The 15,202-nt window shown below is 45.4% G+C and overlaps 1 protein-coding gene across 4 annotated transcripts in view; it reads right to left on the bottom strand.

Moving 5' to 3' along the window:
* The window catches only part of JAK1 (Janus kinase 1), a 61,677-nt gene extending 51,350 nt beyond the window's left edge, over positions 1 to 10,327 (bottom strand). For 3 of the 4 annotated variants that reach the window (XM_082313585.1, XM_082313582.1, XM_082313584.1), the window contains exon 1: positions 10,216 to 10,316. The gene's annotated coding sequence lies outside the window, so the exon portion shown is untranslated. Of the gene's footprint in view, positions 1 to 10,215 lie in introns of all 4 variants that reach the window. The other variant, XM_082313583.1, reaches the window with a different exon arrangement.
* Between the last annotated feature and the right edge of the window lie 4,875 nt (positions 10,328 to 15,202).

Below are 15,202 nucleotides of genomic sequence, written 5' to 3'. Positions count from 1 at the left end.
TTATTATTTTTTTTAGAGGACTGAAACACACAAATTTAATCTGGCAATAAATCCCACTACAGAATTAAATTAAAAATGGACATATTGAGGGGTTAATTTTATTAAACATTACGAGATCGCCTGCTGCAAGCCCTGCTCAGGCAAAGGCAGCTGGAGCAGGCTGCCCAGGATGTCCCCGGTTGGGTTATTAATCTCTCCGCAGATAGAGACTCCACACCACCTCTGGGCAGCCTGGTCCAGTGTTTCACCACCCTCACAGTACTGAAGTGTTACATAAAAGATGCTCCAGTCCCTTTATCATGAAAGAACTGTTTGGTATACAAATTAAAAGCGTTATTTGTTTTCTTAAGCATAAGATAACATTTTGCCTCATAAAAAACAAATCAGGATCAAATTATAATTTTTCTTTGCCTAAATCCAGTGCCTTTGATTTAGAACAAGACCACAGCTGTAAAATCATAACATGAAAAGAGCACAGAATTATTGCAAAATTAATTGGACTGAGCCCTTCCTTCCCCCCCTCCCCTACATTACTCATACTCACACATGAAAAAATACACTAGTTAATTTTTTAACGTCACAGCTTCTGGAAATGAACAAGATCAAATGCAAAGCAAACCAGGAAGAGATACGTCAGCTGTAAACTGAGAAAACTTGATGCGGGACTCAGTATGCAAAAATCAAGAGAGAACTCTGCAATAGCATTTCTAAGTCATCAGTTTATTGCCGAATGCTTACTACTGAAGAACCCCCATCCCACTAGGCTTCTCCACATTACTTGACTTCTCAGGTCAAATTCCCAATAAAGTACCTTCTCCTCCTACCCCTTTAAAAGACATTTTATAGCTCATCCCTAATTATGGATGAGACTGAGACAGATGGGGCAAAGGGAATTACCCCATTTTAGCATATTTTATAGTGGGATGTTCAGGGAGTAGACTTTGCTGCTCTACAGAATTATGCCGTATTACCTACCCTTAAGAAGAGTTTGATTCTAAAGTAAGTCCTGAAAAATCAATCTCTATTAACATAGAGATATAATAGATTAAGCTTCTTCTTAAGCCTTTGGTTGGGGCTCAGCAAATTATATGTTAAGTGTTTGTAGGCTGTGTCCTCTCTATGAGCACACACCATGAGATGCCCCACTAAAACCAGTACAATAGCTTTGTATGACCGTAAGCGTGTATTTGTTTACAAGATTAGGATCACTACGTCAGTCTTGCCTGCTTATTAAACTACTCTCAACTTTCCCTGTCTCTTAAACTGAGTAACAATAGGTTTTGAAAAACAAACACCTTAGAATCATAGAATCGTTTAGGTTGAAAAAGACCTTTAAGATCATCAAGTCCAACCCTGAAATGGTCTGGGAAAGCTGCTGATCTCCATTGTTTTATAAAAACTTCTAAACCCTATCTAAGAAAGAGGGTTTTCTTTTAAAGCATAATTCAGTTATTAGGACATACCTTAAACATTTCTAAAATTACTTCGGCTGTGAGCAGATGTACATGCCTTGTACGGGCAGCAGAGCCCGATGAAGATGTTACTATTTTACTGGTGGTTACCAGTCTTTGCTGGCAAAAAAAGGAAGCGTACATGGTTCAGCTGCAGGGATGGGGGCAGTACCTTCCAACAGAAAGGGAGCAGTAACCACCTGGGGTATGGGACACCGCAAGTGGTGGTGTGCATATGTGCAAGCTGTCTTGGCCTTGAATGCAGAACTAGCACTGATTAAATTGTTTTAAAAATGTGAGCTGAAATGTGCAGTAAATTTTATTTCCAGCTGGAGGCATGCAAAAAAGATGCAGTTCTAACAAAAGCCTTTGCCAGCTTCAGCAAAATTATCATGAAGAGACAGCAGTTTGCATCTCAGCTGCATTTTAAAGGCTGAACTGACCACAAAGCTTGGGACAAATCAAGTTCTTTATGTAATTATTCAGCTTCACTGATATGCCCTGATTTGTCTGTGTGAAACTGAACCTGCATGGAACTCTAAAGGCAAACAGGAGTTAGCAGCATATATGTATACAAGCAAGCATAGCAGATTACATTAACTGCTAATTAAACTTCATCAAGCAGTTAAGTAACAAAGATATAATGGATTGAAAAAGTCCTAAGGAATTTGCTCATCAGAGAAAGCATGAAACAATCTCAAGGCACGCAATGAGGTTGTGCCAGGATAGGAGAGGTGAAGGTAATGCATGATCCAGATTTCTCTCCCTAAAGAGGCAGAGTCCTACTGTAGATTTATAGGTTGGCAGGTCCTGCCCTTGTCACGTAAAATTAATTCTCTAAGTATACAGAGCAAGAGGGTGGTTCTATATAGATGCTTCTCTGCGTGCTAAATGACGCACAAAGCATGTCAACAGGTATACGCTGTGGAGCAAGTCAGCTCTAGAGAAAAATATTTTGTGTATGCTGGGCTATATGAAGAAGTTAAACTGCTTCCACTTAAAAGCATACTGGTGATTCTCAGGCAAGATTTTCACAACAGTGTCCAAGTTCGCACATCCCTGCAGAAGGCAGGGGAGGGAGCTGATGAGAAATCTTCTGAGCTGACACAGGTATCCATTGGAGCACGCTAGTTGCTCAACCGAAGGGGTGACATGCCACAACAAGAGTGCATTGAGATAGTGCTGCTGCGATCTGCAATGTGAAACCACAGCCTCGCCAATACCCCAGGCAGCACTGCTTACCTCCTCCCTCCACACGCACACCGTAAGCTGAGAAAAATGTGGGCCCATTTTTCACTTAATTCGACAGCAAACTTGTAAGAACACAGTGTGATTAAACTTGAAGATACTACACACTTCTATTGCAAGGTAAAATTTCAGTCAACACCAAAGGGCAAACAGTTAACCTGTACACAGCCAAGCTAACAAGACTTGCATCTTAGGTTTTAGTTGTTTAAGGCTGAGCTGCCATATACTGAGTATTCAGGACTTAAAAGGTGCCTTTTTTAGGCAAAGTGAGCCCTCTTTTTGCTGATGTATCTTGCTTATATACATTTAACTTAGCCATGTTGTAAGTCACATGCACAGGAAGCTGAAAGGACTATAAAACCCGCAGGACTTTTTTTTTTTTTTTTTTTTTTTTAAACTTGGCAGAAGATAGCTGTTGTTCTTTTGTAAAAATGAAGCTCTCTAAGTCAGCTATCCCTTTATGTCCTTTCACTTACCACCTGTGGCTTTGACAGTGAAATCAAACCCATGCTTTCCTCTATTAATCAATTCCATACTTATTAGAAAGGTGTTCATGGCCATGAATTACTACTAAGTGCTGGCATTAAAAAAAAAAAACAAACACAAGCTGATTTTTTTCCAGGTGATGCTGGTGGTAAGACAAAGGTTTCTGGGTGAGAATCCCAGTTGGCAACGCTCATACTAGTGACTTGCATCTACACACAACATGTTCATTGGGCTATGGGGGCTTGTTCTATATCATCAATAAACACAACCTCTATGCTCCCTTCATGAGGGCAATGATACAGCAGCAGGAACACATGTATAAGTTTTCTTGGCAATGAACAGTTACGACCCTTGAAAAAAATTGGGGATCAGACAGGCTCCTTTTCTCTGACTATACCAGCACTTTCCAGAATCTGGATGAACTCTTGACTGTTCCCTGTCTCTAGGGGACAGAGTTATTAAGAGACTTTCTAAAAATCAATACGTGACAGTCAAATAAAATACATTTAAGCCATTCTCTGCCTAAGCCAGACACTGATGTTTCTAATAGAAAAACAGTTAGAACAGTCATGAGGTTATAGCAGCATTTCAGAAGAATGTGGTGTCCATTACGGCCTGTAGACCACTCAAATAGACTTTACCACTAGAAACAGTGGAAGGCAGCAAGTGCTAAGTTTTGGAATTGCAGCTGTTACTTTAATAATGAAGTCAAATGCACCTTTCTCTTCCTTCAGCTTAAGTCTTAAGAACAAGAAAGAAGGATAGAAGATTCAAATAAGGAAAAAAAATACAGTTTAATACAAACGCAACACAAATCAATAGCAGGAAAAAAACAAAAAGGCAAACAGTAAATTTGTAATCTTTTGTTTTCAGAAGAGAGGGTAACTCCTGTAGAACAGAGTGCTCCAGCACAGCTTACAGAGCTGTAAATGGTGACAACAGAGGCTGATACATAGAGGTCAGGCTCGCTGATTTAACTGTCTGGTTCCTTTTGAACTTTCAAACTCTCTAAACAGATGGGCTCTGGCAATTTCAAAATTATTAGCATCTGTTTTGCCATACTTTGAGGAAAACTGAAATACCAAAGTGTTCAGGAAGTGAAAGGTTATTTCTTATGCATCTTCAGTAAACACGAAAGACACTGAGTGTACAAGAAAACCAAATAAAGTGAACTGCAAATGCCAGCTTATAGTTGTTCTTGATCAAAAACGTCCTTAAGCTAGATGGTACCTTTTATACTTCTTTTTTTTTCCCCTTAAACATCTAATGCCCTATGAACTAATATAGCTTTATTAAAAACAAACAAACAACAAACAAAAAACCTGCTTTGAATTTGTTATTGCACTCCTCTGGATTTTACCAGAGTATAGAGACAGGTATTTATGGATGGCAAGTAACAGGAAGTTATTTAGACTGTACAAGTGCCAAGGCTTTTAAGGTTTGTTTTGTTTTAATGTATCTCTTTGTGCTGCTAGTGTCTGCAAATGAGTATAAAAGTTAGTTCTGCCAAATTAATTTCCTGAAAAACTGAGTCCACATACAAACAAATTTCTTGCAAGTGTTCCCTCTCCTCCCTCGCTCCCCTGTCCAAGTCACAGATCTAGCATGGTCTGCTTCATTTTCCTTATCCAGAAAAGTAGAAGGCTTAGATCTATCCCTTCTCCTGACATGAAAGGTGTAAGGATTTTTTCCAGAACTGCTGTCTCCAGCACAGCACTAGGCACGGTAGCTCTCACAGCAGATCTAGGTACAACCTCCTAGGTTGAACAAGAATTTTTTCCTGTTCAAAACAGCATGAGTCAATATTACCTCAATCTCAACTTCCAGCCAGTAAAATTAAGTAGTTTAAAAGATCTGAAGTGGAAGACCAACAAAGTTATTTTGGCAGAATATGCACCAGATTGAAGGTTAATTATTAAGAGTACTGCTAATAAAATTAAATATTTCAATGCCCTGCTAAATTCCAACTGGGCCACCTGATGGGCAATCCAGACTCCGCTCAGTCTTTGAATAGCTGGAAATGACAGGAAAGAAAACACTCAAGGAACAGTTTAAATAGCACTTGGTGTCCAAAATTGCTAAAACCTTGCACATATATTCATGGCCCTCAAGAAGCCAGGGCCCCTCAGATCCACTCTGTGAACAAGGGAGATTGCGTACCACAGTCTAAGGAATGTGCAAATTTTCCTTTAGGACTTTTCTGCTGAAAGTATGAATAGCAGTTGTCACTTAGATTTTGTGTTCAAAGGGAATTAAGCCTTTGGGACTGGAGAGGGAATGCAGCATTTCCAGGAGAGTGTGGGGCAGAAACTTCTTGAATGAATAAACAGGTTGTTTAGCAAAAGTCAGGCACTGGCCAGTGACACAGCTGACATTAAAACACCCTAAGACTGCTAAACACATTGAATGCTGCATTATATGCTTATCCGCCTGCAGACTGACTCCTTTGTGAACCTTCCTGTCGCTTCCTCCAGTACACAGGGAGTCAACCAAAGTCTTGACTCATGGTAAATCCTACATGCTTCAAAAGTAAGAGAATATAGCATTAAATACTGAATTTATTCAATTAATTTATTAGCAGACCCTCCTTTATGCAGCAGACCAGCTTCAAAGGAGCAGAAGTCCAAAATACTTCATAGAACAAAGCTACCAGATACGTGCGTTTATGATGGATGAGTTTCTTGAAGCCAGTCACCTTGTAAAAGCTTGTTCTTTACTAGCAAGCCCTTGCTGCTACTTTGGGAGCTCCATAGCTACAGCAGAACAGTGACCTGGTATTTCTGGAAGACGGTTTGTTTACCATCAGAACTGCTGACAAAGCAGAATCAATAGCAACACCAAGCCACTTACTCTAATACAAACAATTTTCCTATTCTTTGGTAGCTATAACTGCACTTGTTCAGAATCTTAACTCTGCAGGTAAGTTCCTCCTCAAACAAGAACTCCAATTTGATTTTTCCCACGCTTTCACCACCACCTTGCTCCACAGTTTGGGACGATGTGTACATCCTCTGCTTTTCCATCAACTTCCAGTTCTTTTCCTTTATTTCCTATCTTACCTTTCGCATCGGGGGGGGGGGGGGGGGGGGGGGAGTCTAACAGAACAATTTTATGGGCCAGCTGTTTTAAATTTTAGTCATAATCACCTAACATGCAAAGAACCATATTCATGTCACTGTTGTCAAACAACTCATATGGCATCAGAGGATGGTAAGAAGTAATGATATGCAATATAAGTGGTACAGACTATACTCTTCCAAGTAGAAGCTGCTCTTCCAGTTTCCTGTAGTTCAGTTTTTCTGTCAGTTATGCAATTTACGTTACATTTATATAACCAGTTCAGGGAAAAAACGAGAATTACTCTAGCCAGCAAAACTGTCTGCAGTTTTATAAGACCTTCGGCATGAAGAAAAGTGTCAGGACCTGTTCCTTAAAAATCCACCTGTTTTCAACTGGCCAGAACATTAAAACCACTACATCGCACTTCCTCACTTCCCCCCTCCAATTTCAGCCAAGAAAAATTGCAACCAATTTGCCCAAGAGAGCCATCATCAACTTATTTTTCCAGTAACCTAGTACTTTTTAAGCATTGTTTCAGTTTTTTGGAAGGATCAGGTGAATGGGGAAAACAAATGCTGGACAGGGTACCTAAAAGCACTGCTAAAGACATCAAGTGAATGAGCAGAATAATCCCCCCTAATCTGTCACTTCATGTACTGTATAGAAATAGATGGAAGTAACAATTTAGCTGCCAAACACCCAAAATGCTGTTCTTTTGAGACTCTTCTTTCCTTCTTGATGAGGTTCAAGCATTTGTCTCATCCTACTAGCAAAACAAAGCCGTATCAGTCCACGAAAAAGCCTTCTTTGCAAAAGGCAGACTCTGAGTAACTGACTGAATTATGCGCTTGAACTGTAAAAGCCATTTTCTATCAATTTGGCAAGCATTTGCTATTACCAATACCTGAAATCTAATTGCATTTTAAGTGCTTTAGAGATCTAGAGCAACTCTGAGTGCATTTACAGGAATAATGCCCAATCTTTAAGAAATTGCAAGCTGTTGGACGGGCTACAAAAGAACAACTTGAATATTGCCAGTTTATCATCCAGAAGAAAACATTTTGTCATTTTTGATTGCTGTTGGACATGAGACAACTCAGGAATCAAGACCCAACTCAGTCTTCTCTCCATAACCTGGCTTCTCAGCACGCTTTCTGGTTCACAGGTTCTCATAACAATCCTTTTCACATCTAAATACAAACCAGTCTTAAGGGTTTGTTTGTATGCGTAAAAGCTTTAACCTCTCAAAATGATTCAAACACCTTCCTCTTTATTTGAACACAGAGCAGCTCTTTCTTGCGCAATTCAGGCCCAACATAGCGTACAGATTCAAGGGTTCTCCGTTTGGGTTTGTGCTGTATTTTGAACCTCTCTTCCTCATACCAAGTCCAGCAGCAGCAAGGTGCCAAGAAACCCGAGGCCAGTTCTGCAGGTGAAAAAAGTGTTTCGCCTCCTAATCGAGGGAGGATGGGGAGGTACATGGCAGGAAAGAGGTGAAATCTTCCTGCTCGCAACAGCGGGCATCACTGTCAGGATGCTGCCTACGAAAACGGAAAGATTTTTCCCCTCTACACAAAAAAGGGAAGCTGGTTTCTGTGAATTCAGTCTTATTTGCACGACTGTGAACTACACAGAAATGTCCGTCTAAACTTACTGAATTAGTATCACTTTTTCTTCCAACCAAGAACCCTGGCTTACTTCCAGCCCCCCAAGAGGTAAGGTAAAAGAATTAAAAGTAAGTTTAAACTGCAGACTCTGTTTGACTAAGGAAAAAATGAGTTTAAAAGGTATGTTGATTTTACCTACTGAGTCTGTCCAGTGACTATTGAGGTACACTTCAGCTTTTTGCTTTGCAATTGATACAGGTTTGCTTTCCAAAGCTTTTGTATTAGATAGTCTCTCCAGATCTTGCTTCCCATTTGTTTTTTACATGAACTTGTTGAACAGACAAGTCAATTTGGACATATAGAAACAGCATATTCTTGAACAGTTCAAGATTCACAGAATCTACCTCTCAAAAAAGGCCACTTTGAAATTAATTCTGAAAGATTTTTGCAGTGCAGAGACTTCCAGGAGTTCACAAACTTAAAGTTGTTCCAGTTCTGTGTTTATATTCTTGTGCAAATTTAAACCCAGTCGCCCTGGCTTTTTACAAGTTTTTCACCTAACCTTTCCCAAGGGTCAAATGTTTGCAGTTTTGCTCTGTACGAGTGTAGTATATTCTCTGTTCCACTGGGCTTTGGGGCAAACGGCTTGCAGATACTTACACAAGTAACATATTTAAGGAGAACTGAATCACTAAAAATGCATTGACAAAAACGCTTGTAAAACCTGCCTGCGATCACTAACTTTTAACACCGCAAATGACAATAGGAGCCTGATGCGATCTGTTGTTTGCTCAGACATGAGCAGCACGTCCTTAACCGGCCCTGTATTTCAAAGCACCTGTCTCTGTGTCACCTAGCACAAACCCAGATCAAGGTGCAACTTCCTGTGTGTTTTAAAAACAAGTGCCAGTAGGAAATGCCTACCACTCCCCATATATGGTCAAAACTGAACTTAATACGGAGCGTCAGCAGCCATGAACAAAATGGTACCAACATACAGACATTCTGGTCAAGAACAAAATTGCAGAGAATCTTCTACAAGCAAGAGTTAAATTGGGCTAACTGGAGTTAAGTTTAAATACTGACGCAACATCGAATTACTCCCATCTCCCCCCCCCCCCCCCCCCCCCCCCCAAAAAAAGCAAAACAAAACACACCAAACTTTCTTGCACTGCACTTCTCTGCTCTCCAGGTCTCTATGCCTCAAAATACACCCCCCACATCCCTAATCTGTCGGAGCAGCCACCCCATTAGCCATACAGTTTCCCCAGCACCACACCATACTCCTAAGCACAGACTCGATGTCTGTTCAAACAGAGCCGGCTCCAGCATCTCCTGCCACACCGAGCGACTGCCATGTTGTCTTTCTGCCATCCACCTACATGGTTAGCAGCGGGGTTGACATGCTTCAGACTTTTGTTTCCTGGTGCTCCTCACGTATGAGCTTTCTACACATATTTTGAAAACCCCAACTCAACAGGATTATCCAAACAACATAGCAATTGTTTTCACACACACACATGTAAAGCAGAATTACATTTTTAGATGTCTGGAGAAGGTGGAACATAGGCGCAACTTGCCAACTGCCAGGTTACCTGCTCCGCATCCCTGCTTGTCCTTTCGGGTGACAGATATCCAACCCACAGGCGACCTGCCTGCACGATGGCTGTCACCACCTTTAGGGGAAGGAGCACCTACAGAGGGGGTCTGAAAGATGTCCAGAAAGCGCCTCTATTCCTAACACAGGAACAGATGCCGAACTGACAGATGGACCCAATTAATTTTTCCAAGCCCTTAATTTGTAGAGACACACAAGGCAGCAGTATCTCTGCAGTAGCTCCACTTGCAAAGACCGAGGACTCCTGTAAGCTCACGGGGGGTCCGAGCTCGCTCATGAGCGCCTGGCTATTTTTTAATTTCACCCGTTTCCACCAGCAGGCAGAGCCGAAGTTATTTCACTCTGGTTCCTCCTATCACCAAAACCCGGCCTCCCCCGCCGCGGTCGCCCAGGAGCCGCCGCCGCCGCTCGCTGTAACGTGGCTCTGAAAACCCCCTCCCAGCCCGGCACTGCCGGCACGGGCTCGTCCCCCCTACCCGGGCCGGCCCCTCTCCGCTGAGGGGAACCCAGCGGCACCGCACACCCCAGCCCAGGCGCCGGCCCCGGGCCTGGTCGCCGCGCTGAGCCCGGGAAGGGGCCGGCGCGCCCGCCGGGGAAAGCCCCGCGCCGCCCCCGCGCCCGGCGCCGTCGGCCATCTCGGGAGCCTCCCTCAGGGGACGCGCCTGCCCTCCGCACCACCCGCCCCGGCTCCCTCGGCCCAGGGCCCCGGCCGGGGGGCGCGGGAGCCCCCTCCGGCCCCACTCACCGCTTCCGTCGCGCCTCGCCGGGCGGCGGGGCGGCCGTGAGGCGACCGCGGGGCGGCCGTGCTGCTCAGCCGCGGCCCCGCGGGCCGGAAGGGCGGCGCGGCTCGGCCCGGCCCGGCCCGGTGTGCGCGACAGCGAAGCCCGCGGGCTCGGCAGCGGCAGGGCGGCGGTCCCGGCACGGCAGCGGCGGCGGCACTCGCTCGCGGAGCATGCGCTGGGCCGGGCCCGCCCGGGGGTGGTGCCTCGCCGCGGCCGCCTCCCGCCGCCCGGGCTGAGGGGGGGTGAGGGGGTGATGGCGGCGGTGGGCTGCGGGCGGTGCGGCTGTGAGGGCACCGCTCCGCCGCTGAGGAGATTTGCCGGCCCGCGGGGAGGCCGCGCCCGGGTGGGCGGCAGGAGGCGGTTCGCGCCTTCAGAGGCCGCCGAGCCGCGGCGGGGACGGCCCTGCTTAGGCCGCAGCGGCGTGCCCGGAGTCCGGTCGGGGAGAAAGCGGCGGGGGGGGAGGGGGGCGTTAAAATGGATCTGTCTCCTGGCTGATGTGAAGTGAGGTAAAGACTTCAGCGGGTGTGGTGGGCGGCCAGCCCAGTGCCCGGGTCAGCACCCGGAGGTTTAACGGGAGGTGCTTAAAAACGCCCGTCAGCCAGCGTGTATGTTGGCACTGCTCGGACGGTGCTGAAGTTGCGGGGTTGTCTTCGCCACCCCAGTGCCGAGGCCATAGCTGTCATCTGTGCAGATGTCCAGTGTCTGCCGTGCTGCAGCCTGAGCTACTGCTGTGTTTGGATCATCTTTAAAAAACTACAACCCTATCTCTAGCCTCATGCTGACGTGAGTGAGCCGGCATAAACAACTCGGTGTTTACACCAAAATGAGGAGACACGCAGTATTCTGTCTGCACGAAGAAATCGGTTTCTTCATTGTGGTTTCAAACTCTTCTCAAAGTCACAGGAAACTGCACAAGTGGAAGTAGTATCAGTAAGAAAATGATTCAGTTCAATAAAATGATTCCCCCCTTCCCACACACGCACACGTATTTGGCATTTTCTTCTGAAAGAAGAGCCAATCTGCTGCTGCCTTTTGGGGGAATTGCCCTAATAGCCGAATCAGTCATTAAAAAGAAAACGCCCTGGTAAACGTGCCCACTTTCAACGTAATGGTAGTTTCATGTAATTCAGACTAACCAGAGCACACTCATAACATCTTTTTGTCAAGGTCTTCTCATGAGTGATGCGTGCAAGTCCCTTTGCCATTATGAAGTGTTTATATGCCAATACAGTTAATCGGTCCCAGCTCATCTGCCTTGTGCCTCAGCAATCCTGAGTTTTGAACCTGTTCTCCAGGAAACGAACCCAAAGCTTTTCATCTCCTGCATGGGAGCTGGGAGACGGGCTGGTTGCGTGTGAGTGCATGTGTGTGCATGTCCGGGTGGTTGTAGTTTACAAACTAAAGATGGGTAATCATTGATAAGTTTTTTCCCGTCTCCCAAGAGGAAACAAGCCAGCCCTTCCCCACCTGTTCCCTCAGCTGTCAGGGAACAAGCAGAGCATAATTTGAATGCTTTTGCACCGTGTTAACCTTTTTCCTGAGCCACACAGCATCGTTGGGTCTGGATGAACTGTGCACTGTGGGTGCACAGGAAAGCACTGGAGTCTCACCCTGTTTCCATCCCTCTGGTAATCTTAGCTCAGGTTAAAAAAGAGCCTGAGGTTGGAAGGAGGGAGGTCAAACCCTGCAGAAGCACATGGCCGTGCCACGGCTCTCAGGCCCAACCTTTTCTTGCTCTCTTGTTCCCTGTCCCCCATGATCTGCCTGCAGGGGCTCTGCTTCCATTGATTAGCTTTCATTCTTGCTGGCCCTTTACGTGGCTCTGCATTTATAATGATAAAATCAGGTTTTCTCAGTCGGTTTTCATGCCCAATAACATACGAGATCTTTATTATTTATGCTTTACAGGCAGGGCTTGTTTCCCAGCACAGCAACTGATGCTGCAGATGTCCTTAAATCCTGAAGCTCAGAGGTGCAAGGCAAAGCAAAGCTGAGGAGGCTGTGACGGAAGGGTTGCATAAGGGGCTTAGCCTGGGGCTGCTCGTGGCTGCAGCAGCTCAGAGAGCAGCTTTACCCCTGCCTCCATCTAAACCGGTGCCCAGAGCCCAAGACCATGTCCAGGAATGACCCAGGCTCCCAAAGGCCACGTCCTTCAGCAAGAATTAAATTTTCACGTGCTGTCCTGGTTTCGGCTGGGTTAGAGTTAATATTCTTCCTAGTAGCTGGTATAGTGCTGTGTTTTGGATGTAGGATGAGAATAATGTTGGTAACACCCTGATGTTTTAGTTGTTGCTAAGTAGTGCTTACACTGGTCAAGGACTTTTCAGCTTCCCATGCCCTGCCAGCAAGAAGCTGGGAGGGGGCACAGCCAGGGCAGCTGACCCAGACTGGCCCCAGGGCTATTCCATGCCGTATGACATCATGCTCAGTGTATAAACTGGGGGGAGTTGGCTGGGGGGCAGCGATCGCTGCTCGGGGACTGGCTGGGCATCGGTTGGTGAGCAATTGCATTATGCTTCACTTATTTTGTATTTTTTTTATTATGATTATTATTGTTGTTGTTTTTATTATTATTATTATTATTATTATTATTATTATTATTATTAATCTCTGCTTATTTTATTGTTATTATCCTCTGCTGTCCTATTAAACCATCTTTACCTCAACCCACGAATTTTGCTTTTTTTTCCCTGATTCTCTCCCCCATCCCGCTGGGCGCAGGGGGGAGTGAGCGAACAGCTGTGTGGTGTTTAGCTGCCTGCTGGGTTAAACCACAACAGTCCTTTTGGCACCCCAGGTGGGACACGAAGGGTTGAGATAATGACAGATCTGACCAGAGTGTGTTAAGGCAGATTTGTTATAAGCATTCATTATATTGGTTTAATAATCGCTGTTCACAATGTTGATTTATTTGCTGCGTTTGCTCTCCAAGTTGTGTTACGTAGCGCCTTCCTTGCTGTATGTGTTCCCTGTTGTGCTGTTTATCACCACTGGGAGCTGGATCAAGTTTATGATTTTGCTGCACTGTGTAACACTGGCTTATCATATGATAAAATTATTGGTCATGAGACTAATCTGGTATTTGTACTCAGCATTGCTGCCATCTCCGTACCTTGGAAGCCACCTCTCGGAAACTATTAATAATTACACTCTTTACCTTTTCTCCTCAGAGAACCAATCTATGGGGGAGACAAGGAGGTACACTTTCCCCTACTCCTTCACCTTCCCTTTCTCCTTCAGGCTAGCTACAACAGCTCTTGAGAATTTTGAATATCCTTGGGATGTTCAAACGAACATGGTCCTATTGCTGTGTCTCCTGAATGTGGTTCAGGTCTTGCTTAGGGTTAAACAACTATTTAAGAATGCCATCCAGAGATCTACCCCAGCAACAGGCACTGTGGCAACTCCAACCCTGGCAACAGGCACTGCAGCTGAACGAGAGAACCAAACCGTGCCAGTATCAGTCGTCCCTATACACAAGAAGAAATACACAAGAAAATCAGCTCATTTACTAAGGGATGAAGATGAACCAGGGCCATCACAAGAACAGGAGGAGGAAGAGGCAGAACTCATAAATGAGATGGTAACCACCCGACCCCTATCCCTGAGTGAGCTGCGATATATGCAAAAAGATTTCAGCCATCATCCAGGTGAGCACATTGTCACCTGGCTCCTCTGATGCTGGGATAACGGGGCCAGTAGCCTGGAATTAGAGAGTAGGGAAGCTAAGCAGCTGGGATCCCTTTCTAGGGAAGGGGGCATTGACAAAGCAATTGGAAAAGGGGCGCAAGTCCTCAGCCTCTGGAGGCGACTCCTGTCAGGTGTGAAGGAAAGGTATCCCTTCAAGGAAGATGTTATATGTCACCCAGGCAAGGGGACAACCATGGAGAGAGGTATCCAGTACCTGAGGGAATTAGCTGTGCTGGAGGTGATCTATGATGACCTGAACAATGAGCAGTTATCCAAAGATCCAGATGAAGTCAGGTGCACATCACCCACATGGCGGAAGTTTGTACGGAGTGCACCAGCATCGCATGTACTCATTGGCAGTAATGACATGGAAAGACGGACAGGAATAGACAGTGGATGAATTGGCTGGCCAACTCCGGCAATATGAAGAAAGTCTCTCTTCCTCCCTACAGGCCTGCGTCTTGGCTGTGGAAAAGCTGTCCCAGGAGGTCCAGCAACTCAAAGAGGATATGTCTTACTCCCCACCTGTACGGACCAGTATCTCAGCCATTAGGAGTAAGCGTCCCTCTGCTCAAGAGAGAGGATATAGTGGATACACATCACAGGCCACCCTGTGGTTTTACCTGCATGACCATGGAGAGGACATGAGGAAGTGGGATGGAAAATCTACCTCAACCCTAGAGGCACGAGTACATGAGTTGCAAGGAAAAACAATCACAAAAGGGGGTTCTTCCAGGAAAATTGCTGCTCCAGTTTCCAGTGAGCAGTTCCCCAGACAGAGTAGAATGGCTGATTTTACTTCCGATCTTAATAAAAGGACTTTTGATTCGCATTTACAAGAAGGGAGTAACAAATACTATGACTAGGACTAGAGGGGCCCTGGCTCCAGCCAGGTGGAGGAAAGGGACAACCGGGTTTGCTGGACTGTGTGGATTCGATGGCCTGGCACATCAGACCCACAGGAGTATAGGGCTCTAGTAGACACCAGTGCACAGTGTACCCTAATGCCATCAAGCTATAAAGGGGCAGAAACCATCTGTATTTCTGGAGCAACAGGGGGATCCCAACAGCTGACTGTGTTGGAGGCCAAAGTGAGCCTAACTGGGAATGAGTGGCAAAAGCACCCCATTGTGACTGGCCCAGAGGCTCTGCGCATCCTTGGCATAGACTACCTCAGGAGAGGGTATTTCAAGGACCCAAAACGGTACTGGTGGGCTTTTGGTATAGCTGCCTTGGAGATGGAGGAAATTAAACAGCTGT

This window comes from Platalea leucorodia (assembly GCF_965183815.1).
Source record: "Platalea leucorodia genome assembly, chromosome: 5".
In the NCBI taxonomy this organism is placed as follows: Eukaryota; Metazoa; Chordata; class Aves; order Pelecaniformes; family Threskiornithidae; genus Platalea; species Platalea leucorodia.
The sequence above is the reverse complement of the archived record's forward strand: the minus strand, read 5'-3'. Positions and strand labels throughout refer to the sequence as shown.